Source organism: Hirundo rustica, chromosome 11 (assembly GCF_015227805.2).
Source record: "Hirundo rustica isolate bHirRus1 chromosome 11, bHirRus1.pri.v3, whole genome shotgun sequence".
Taxonomy (NCBI): Eukaryota; Metazoa; Chordata; class Aves; order Passeriformes; family Hirundinidae; genus Hirundo; species Hirundo rustica.
Genome location: NC_053460.1, coordinates 2,121,686 through 2,130,395, shown reverse-complemented (window position 1 = coordinate 2,130,395; position 8,710 = coordinate 2,121,686). Strand labels below are relative to the sequence as shown.

Genomic DNA, 8,710 nt, shown 5'->3' with positions numbered 1-8,710 from the left:
CCTCCAATCAGCGCGGCCTCATCTAGCCGCGCCACGCCCCCGCCGGTAGCGGACGCTGCGCGGACACGGTTCCTTAACCGACACAACCAGCGTGCACGCCCCGCAGCGGGCGGGCGGACCGCGCGCACGGCGGGGCCGGTGCCCGGTAACGGGCCGCGCTGCGGGCCGGTGCAGGGCTGCGGAAGCGTTCGCTGCGTCCCGTCCCGCTTCCTGCTCCAATTCCATAAAAAAAAAAAACCAGACAGTCCCTTCCCTTGGGAAAGTCCAGCTGCGGGAGAGGGGAAGGGAAAAAAAAATGAGGAAACCATCTCTGCCCCGTGTGAGGATCGAACTCACGACCTTCAGATTATGAGACTGACGCGCTACCTACTGCGCTAACGAGGCTCCTCGAAAAACGCTCCCCGCGCAGGGTTCTTCCCCCTGTGCCTCTGCCTCCCCCGCCCATGTCTTCAACCGCCATTCCCGGGCTGCTGCCTGAGAAACCCCTTTCCTTACAAAAAATCTCCTTTCCTGCACCTGGTTTAATTGTTTCGTTGTCCCCCCTCCTCCACAATTCGTTCCTTTTCCTGCTGTTCTGCCAGCCAGACCTCACAATTTGTGCTAATGGCTCCTCTTACTCACATTGTTCTGCAAGAAACATCTTGGGGGTTGTCTTTTTTTTAATATTATTTATTTTGGAAATGGCTCCTTTTTATTCCATGTTTGTTCTGCAAAACAGCTGCAGAGTCCTTTGGGGTTCCTAAGCATCCTCATTCTGCTGGCCAGGAATAGACCGTGAGGGCTGCGCTGACAACAGGCTCGCGAGGAAATCAAGTTGCTTCCACATAATTAACAAAAATTACAGCCAGCCTCGTTCGCTGTGAAGAGACGCTGTTCAGCTGGGATTTCTGCAGTGGAATGAGCTCCGTGCTCTCAGAGAGTGCTCAGCACAAGAGGGTCCCCAGTGATGCTGGCTGAAGTGCTGCCCTGAATCCTAATGGAGGGGCCTCACCCTCGGCGAAGGTCCCAGGGCTGCAGTCGCCATGACAATCGAGCAACAAATCCCCAAACTGGCAGAAGACAGGAAAAAAGAGATTGAATTGATGCAGAAAGTCTGAGAGCATCGCCCACGAGAATCGTGCAGGGAAGCAGCTCTGCAGAGCAAGGAGCTGGCAGAGGATGGAGGAGGAACAGACCTTTGGACACCGTAGAATCCCAGAGTAGTTCGGGTTGGGAGGGACCTTAAAATTCATCTCATTCCACCCCCTGCCATGGCAGGGACACCTTCCACTGTCCCAGGCTGCTCCAAGCCCTGTCCAGCGTGGCCTTGGACACTTCCAGGGATCCAGGGGCAGCCCCAGCTGCTCTGGGCACTTGTGCCAGGGCTTGCCACCTTCCCACGGAACAATTCCTTCCCAGGATCCCACCCATCCCTGCATTCCTTCAGGCCATTCCCCCTTGTCCTGTCCCTCCAGCCCTTGCCCCCAGCCCCTCTGAGCTCTCCCTGGAGCCTTCTCCTCTCCAGGTGAGCACCCCCAGCTCTCCCAGCCTGGCTCCAGAGCAGAGGGGCTCCAGCCTTTGGAGCTTTTCCCTGGCTCCTCTGGACTCTCTCCAGCAGCTCCACATCCTTGTGCTGGGGGCTCCAGGGCTGGACACAAAGCTCCAATTAAGTTTCATGAGAAGAGGGCAAGCATCACCCTCCTTGTGCTGCTCCTCACAGTCCTTTGTCTCACCAGACCAGACGAGATGCTTGACTTTTGCCAAGGGTCTGATGGACAGCGGTGGTTGTTGGGGCCAGAAAACCCTGATTCCCAAGGATCTGGTGGCCATGGATATGGGATGATGACATGACGAGTCCAGGCTGCCTGGCTCATGGTACAAACAGCATTACTCCAACCCTGGGATGAGTAAATGCTCGGCTCCTCCCAGGCTGAACCGCTGCATTCCGCCCTCCGAGTGCCCGCGTGCAGGATGAGGTGTCATTTTTAGTGCTGTGCTAATCCTTTGGAGCCTCAGTGATGGACAAATTTAGTGCCTACAGCTCTGATTTCATTACAAAAAGCTGCTCCATGCATCTAAACCGAGGCACATGGGCAGTGAGTCATGGAAACCAAACATCAAATCTTTGGAAACAGGGCCAGAGCTGTTTTCCACCTGTAGGGAATCACATGGCTTTTCCCACATGTCACGTTATGCTCAGCTGGTAATTAAAGGTTCTGACACAGCTTTCGAAGGCCTTGTCACGTGTGTTTGTTTAGGAACTGATGGATTCATGGAGGGGACAGGGGAAAGTACTGATGGCAAGGATTTTCGTGTGAATGAAGCAAAAGGTGTCCTGGGTGACATTGCCTGGAGCAGAACCACGGCAGTCTACAGCACACACATACTTCCCCCTCTTTTGCCTTTATATTTTTTATTTGAACTTTATTCTTTCTCCTTTCCCACTGAATGCTCCTGCTGCTTAGTCACCCTACAACCTTTCCTCTTTTCCCTCACCCACCTGACCCCTGTAACCTTACCCACAGGCTCCGTGGGTGCTGAGCCACATTTCTCATCCATCAGACCTTCCCTTGGCCCACTGACCTCCTTTCCAGTCCAAGCCAGCAGAAGGCAGGGCTGGAAAGGGCTGTGATGGACAGCCCATCACAAATCCATGCCAATTCCCACGGAGCTCCATTGCAAAGGGAAAAGTCTGGCAGTGCCCACCTCCACCCCACACTGCTGTCACCCAGAGCCCAGCAAAGCCTGAGGAAAAGCTCCCAGTGCTCCCAGTGACCAAGTTTAAGGGGAGAGAGTGAGGGAATCCCAGCCCTTCCTTACGTCAGAGAGGAGAAGAAACTGCTGTCTCCAATTTCCAGTGCTGTTCTTGTGGAGCAACACACAATAGTTTTGGAGCCTTGGGCACATCCAAGGTCCTTGAGGCCCAGAAGGTGGAGGCCTGGTGCACAACAGGGTGGTTATAACTGAATATCACCTTCAACTTGGGTCACCAAAGGGTAAAATTGCTGCTTTCTCCCCCATCTTACCAAATCCATTATCTGCATCACCCAGCTTTGTTTGCGGCAGCAGGGAAAACAGGAGAAGTGCGTTATCATCATCTGCCATCCTCTGTGGCGGTGTCTGAGCACCTTCCTTGGAGAACACTCCCAGAGTAATGGCCCAGGGCTTTGCAGTGCTGCCGTCTCGGGCAGGCAGCTCGCAGCCCTCACCACAGGGCTCTCGACAAAGGATGCAGCGAAAGGGGAAATGCTGTTGTTTCATTTCCCCTCAGCAATTAAGGGGCTGATGCAGCTCTCGCTGTAGTCAATTAGTCTTCACGCTCACTAAAGGGCTTTGGATGGGTCCCAAAGTTAGTGTCCTCATTTTCTGTAATCCTGGAAGTGTTTACGCCTTCCCAGGCTCCGAGAGGGGATGAGCCAGCTGATGGGCATATCCAGCCAATTATAACCAGAACGGCGAGGAGAGAATGATTTATTTTCCATTTGGCAAGAGGGACGGAAAAGTATGGCAAGGCAGACTGAGACAGATGAACAAACCCTCTCTGCAAGCCTTGCTTGCCACAGAGAGTATTTGCAGCATGTTTTTTGGCATGGGCCTGCACTGAGATTTCTGCTCTGTAATCAAAAACAAAGACCCCTCCTGCCTCCTACAGAACTGCTCCCTTCCTTGGTGGGAGGACACATCAAAGAGAGAATATCCCAACAGAAAGGCCGAAGAGTTTTGCTTTGGTTTTTGTAATGGGTATATTTTAAGCTGGAAAACAGCTCTTCTTGACCTGAGTCTATGATTTCCCACTTCCCAGCTTTCTCTGTGGACATTGTTCTCACCAGATTTTGCAGGATAAACACCACTGGACAGGCTGGGCTCTTCAGGGAAAACCCGGAGCACTGCAGGAAAGCTGCTGATGGCTCAGGAAGTGCTTTACATCCTTCTGCTCTGGAGCAGAGCTCAGTGCCCTCTCTTTAACTGACACCCCACCACCAGAGAGCAGGGATAGATGAGATATTGGCAAGGAATTCTTCCCTGGAACCGGTTCCCAGAGAAGCTGTGGCTGCCTGGAAGCGCCCTCTGGACAGGGCTCGGAGCAGCCTGGGACAGTGGAAGGTGTCCCTGCCCATGGCAGGGGGTGGCACTGGATGGGTTTTAAGGTCCCTTCCAAACCCAAACCTTTGAGACCACTTCCAACCTTCCAACCCCAAACATTCCATGATTCTATGATTTATGGAGGAGGGCATGATCTTTCCTCAGCGTGCTGTCCTTGCCACAAGGAATCAGCCGATCCAAAGGCCGTGAGCGCCTGGAGTCACCCAAGACCTCACAGCCCTTCCACCACAAGCAGCTCTTGTCCCTCCAGCTTCGTCCCCAGTCCAGCCTGAACATTTTAGTTCTGTTCAACACCTGAAGCAGCTGAGCTGGCAGAAGGATTCTCCTGCTCTGGAGGGGTCAGGTGTTGGGGGTGCTGTTCCAGGCTGTGCAGTCCCAGGCAGCTCACAGAACGCCAGCGAGGAGAATGTTTACTGCACCACGGGCGACGCAGCGCTCAGTTAATATTTGAACACGTGCGGGATTGCTTCAGTCCTAGGAGTATCAAAAATCAGGGGAAGACCTTGTTCCACGCTGCGTTGTTCCACGATCTCCCCGCTCCGCCTCCCGCGCTCGCTTGCCAAGACGTGATGGATTTTCTGAGCGAAGAGCAGTACACAAACACAGCTCCCTGTTGCTTACACCAACTGATTCACCGTGTTCCGTCCTGAGAGCAACATCTCCCGTTTCAAACTTGATCCTGGAGCCAAGAGCTGTTTTCTGGAACAGCAGGAGCTGATGTCAGTTATGGTACCCGGCAATGATGTCTTGGGCAATCCTCCGTGCAGGGGGAGCGCAGTGAGTTTTTAACCAAACATTCTAGGAAAATGATGTTTTTTGTGAGGACATTGCACACATCTGTGTGTTAGCTTGGAGTTACCATCCAAAAAAAGCGTGTCTAATAGTCCAGAACGTGCGATATTCCAAAAGACAGCGTTGTGTTCCTACTGAGGGACGGGCTCAGCTGTTGTTAGACCTCAGAGAAAACCCACCCAGGCAAAATGTGGGGTTTCTGTCTACTTTCACTTCTCTCAAATTACATTTTTCTACCCCCCCCCCCCAAACTGATATTTTGCCATTCTCACCACCTCTTCTTAAAGTTCTCTTAACTCAGAAGGTGAAATTTAAAGTGTGGGAATTTGTTCTTGAGGGTAGCCACCATCTCGAGGCAAATTTAAGATGAACATTTCCCAGAAGAGTTATTTTAAGGCACGGCAAACAATTCTCTACAGTCAGATTCTGCCTGAAAATCTCCAATAGCAGCTGGGTAATGGCTGCACACTTACAAGAAAAGCAAACCCACATTAATCTTGGGCTGAGCTGGATCGATAAGAACAATTTGTGAGAAAAGAACTGAGGGGAGGTATTGTAATTCGGGTTGAAATGCAAGTTATTATCAGCACGGTGTCCTTCCTTTTATTTTATGGGGCTTTTCTCTCCGTGTTCCTGGTGAATTTAATACTGCTGACAGCTGCTGAGCTCCCAGCCCCACACACTGAGTGCTGTCTTCCAGGAAGGGTGCAGCACAGCTTCATCTCTCCCTTGGATTAAAAAAAAAAAAAAAAAATAAAAGCCTTTTCAGTCCCATTGTACCAGAAAAATGAGGGGATGATTTATTATTCTGAATGTGAAATACACTCGTTTCATTGTGAGGCAGCTCGTGTGGGGAAAAAAATAGGAAAAAGTGGGAGTTTTTCCCAAGGGAAATGTTGTGAATATCAGCCACGGTTTGGAGTCACTGTTCATACTGGATTTTTAACAAAAAAAAACACCAACCCAACCTTGTGGAAGATAGAGCAGTTGGGAAAACCTGTTTTGTTTTTATTTTTTTATACTTAGTATTTAATCTGGTGTATTAGGTGCAGACAGGAGGATCTGAGCTGGAATCCAAACCCAGCCTGTGCTCTAACCTGCTTTGTAAATTTGGGAAATCACATCTCCTTTGCCTCATGCAAAACTAGGGCTGAGAGGGATTGTGGGGGATTATTTACCCCATCCTTCTCCCCGAGGTCAGAACGACTCTCCCCAAACTCTTCAGAGCAGATGTTTTACTAATTTCTCATTAAATAAAAACATCCAAAGGTGATTATTCAATTTTTTTTTTTTCCTAGGGAATTTCTTCTGGTGCTCAATAATTCCTACCCTTAGCCCAGTCCCTAATTTCTCTGGCTTTTTCCAAGCTGTAAGCTCATTATTTCTCATCCCGGTCCTGCAGCATGCAGGGAAGAGCTAATTCCCTCCTGCTCTGCAGAAACCTTTTGCATATTTGAAGACGATGTAATGTCCCCTTTGGGTTAAGTCTCCTGTTCCTCAGCCTAAATGCTTTGCAAAGTGTTCTAAGGCCAGGATAAAAACGCTCTGCGGCTCCATTTTTGAAGGGCTCCGTTCCAGCACTGTTGCTGAGCCCAAAGCCAAAGCGTTTTCCAAAGCAGCATTTTCTCACCAGGGATGGGGAGCTGTGCTGAGGCAGAGCTGATCCCAAAGGCTAGGTCCATGCTGTCATTCCAACTGCTCCTAACACCTTCCTCAAATCCAGACTCGCCAACTGTCTGTGCTGTCGACACGCAGACACGGGCGAAGGCTGAGCTGAGGAGGGAAAGGTCAGGCGAGTCTTGGCGTGGATCTAAGTTTCCTTCTCACAGTCTCTGCGGATTATTTATGAGAGGAACATGTGATAGCCCAGCCTGTCAGCAGATACTCTGATTGTGGCTCTCCCCGAGCACCATATGGATGCTTTCAGCCGGAGCTGCAGCCCTGCTAACAGTCGGCTTGTGGATGCAAACCACACGGCACGCAGAGCCCCGAAATGTCAGCCCTGACACCAGGACGCACCTGAACACCCCAAAATTAACATTATGGGGTTCCACCGGAGCTCATCCTCCTGCCCTCAGCCCTCAGACACAATCCCGAGAGCATGGTGGAATTTCCTCAGCCTGGAAAATGTATTTTTTTAAAAGGCAGGCATTTAAATAAAGAAGAGTTCTGCTGATGCAGAAATTTGGGATTGCTGGTTTAAGCTGCAGATGTATCAGTGTTCTGCTGGTCACCCGTGTGTCACCTGCTTATCCCTGGACAGTGATGTGATGGGCAGAGCAATCATACACCTTAGGGCTGCGTTTCCTCGTTAGTCACATCTTTAATGGCCTCATAATGACGGGTCACTGGAACTGCGTGACCCTGAATCATAAAATTAAGTCATGAACCCTCATTCCTTTGTGTGAGTGCAGATTCACTCCAGCTTCAATGCATCGCTCCGCCCCAAAAATGCAAGAACACTGATAAATCTCTAAGATTGTTAGAAAACTGTCCTTCTCCCTGTACTCCTGAGGACAATCCCCGCAGTCCCCTGTCCCTTGGATTGTACAGCGAGGTCACGTCGCCCTATTGCTGCAAAATCGTCCTTAAATTTCAAAACACGGTGCCGGGAACGTATGTGAGAGAAAGAGAGAGAAAGAGAGAGAAAGAGAGATGCAGCTGAAAGGCTCCAGCCAACAGCTTGTGTCAGAAAGCTGCTAAGCAGGAAACAGTTGGGCAGTTTTACTCACAACGTGGTATCTGTGACTGAAGTTGTGATTTAATCAATTCCTCACAAACCGCATGAGGCCGGGGGGGTGGCTTCCGAGAGAAGTGGAGCACCTGCTCCTAAAATGCTGCTCTTCAAATGTAAACTCCACCACAAAGCCGTGTCAATGTGAAGGCAGACTGCTGACAGACCACTGAACTTGCACTTCTGCATGGAGAAAAGTGCTTAAGTGCTCGTGTTGAAGGGGATGTTGTGGGCCATTCCAAGGTGGCCACGGCTGTGTGTTCATGGAACCATGGAACAGTGGAATACCAGGTTGGAGGGCACCTCAAGGATCATCTGGACCAGCCTTTCTTGGCAAAAACACCATCTAGACAAGACAGCTGAATCTTAAAAGTGCACAAAATTGGGGAATCCAGCGGTTTCCTGGGGAGATTGTTCTTTTTTGTTGCTGAAGGGGAACATGGCCTGGCACTGAGGCAGCCATGGCTGTGTGTCACTGAGGAGAACACGGACTGGCACTGAGGTGGCCTTGGCTATGCCACTGAGGAGAACATGGCCTGGCACTGAGGTGGTCACAGCTGTGTCACTGAGGAGAACATGGCCTGGCACTGAGGTGGTCACGGCTGTGTCACTGAGGAGAACACGGCCTGGCACTGAGGTGGTCACGGCTGTGTCACTGAGGAGAACATGGCCTGGCACTGAGGTGGTCACGGCTGTGTCACTGAGGAGAACATGGCCTGGCACCGATGCGCCCATGGCTGTGTGTCACTAAGGAAGAACACACCCTGACACCCATGCAGCCACGGCTGTGTGCCGCAGATCGTGTCACTGAGGCGGCCTTGACCGTATGTCAATAAGGAAGAACATGGCCTGGCACCAATGTGACCATGACTGTATGTCAACAAAGAGAACACAGCCTGGTACCGATATGGCCATGATTGTGCGTCACTGAGGAGAACACGGCCTGGCACCGATGTGGCCATGGCTGTGTATCACTGAGGAGAACACGGCCTGGCACCGATGTGGCCATGGCTGTGTGTCACTGAGGAGAACACGGCCTGGCACCGATGGGCGCATGGCGGCTGTGTGTCACTGAGGAAGAACACCGCCTGACACCCATGC

At 51.2% G+C, this 8,710-nt stretch overlaps 1 non-coding gene across 1 annotated transcript; it reads right to left on the bottom strand.

Annotated features, from left to right (window-relative positions):
• Nucleotides 1–311: 311 nt before the first annotated feature.
• Nucleotides 312–384, bottom strand: TRNAM-CAU (transfer RNA methionine (anticodon CAU)). Its single transcript has one exon. It is a non-coding gene; the product is annotated as a tRNA-Met (tRNA).
• Nucleotides 385–8,710: the final 8,326 nt, after the last annotated feature.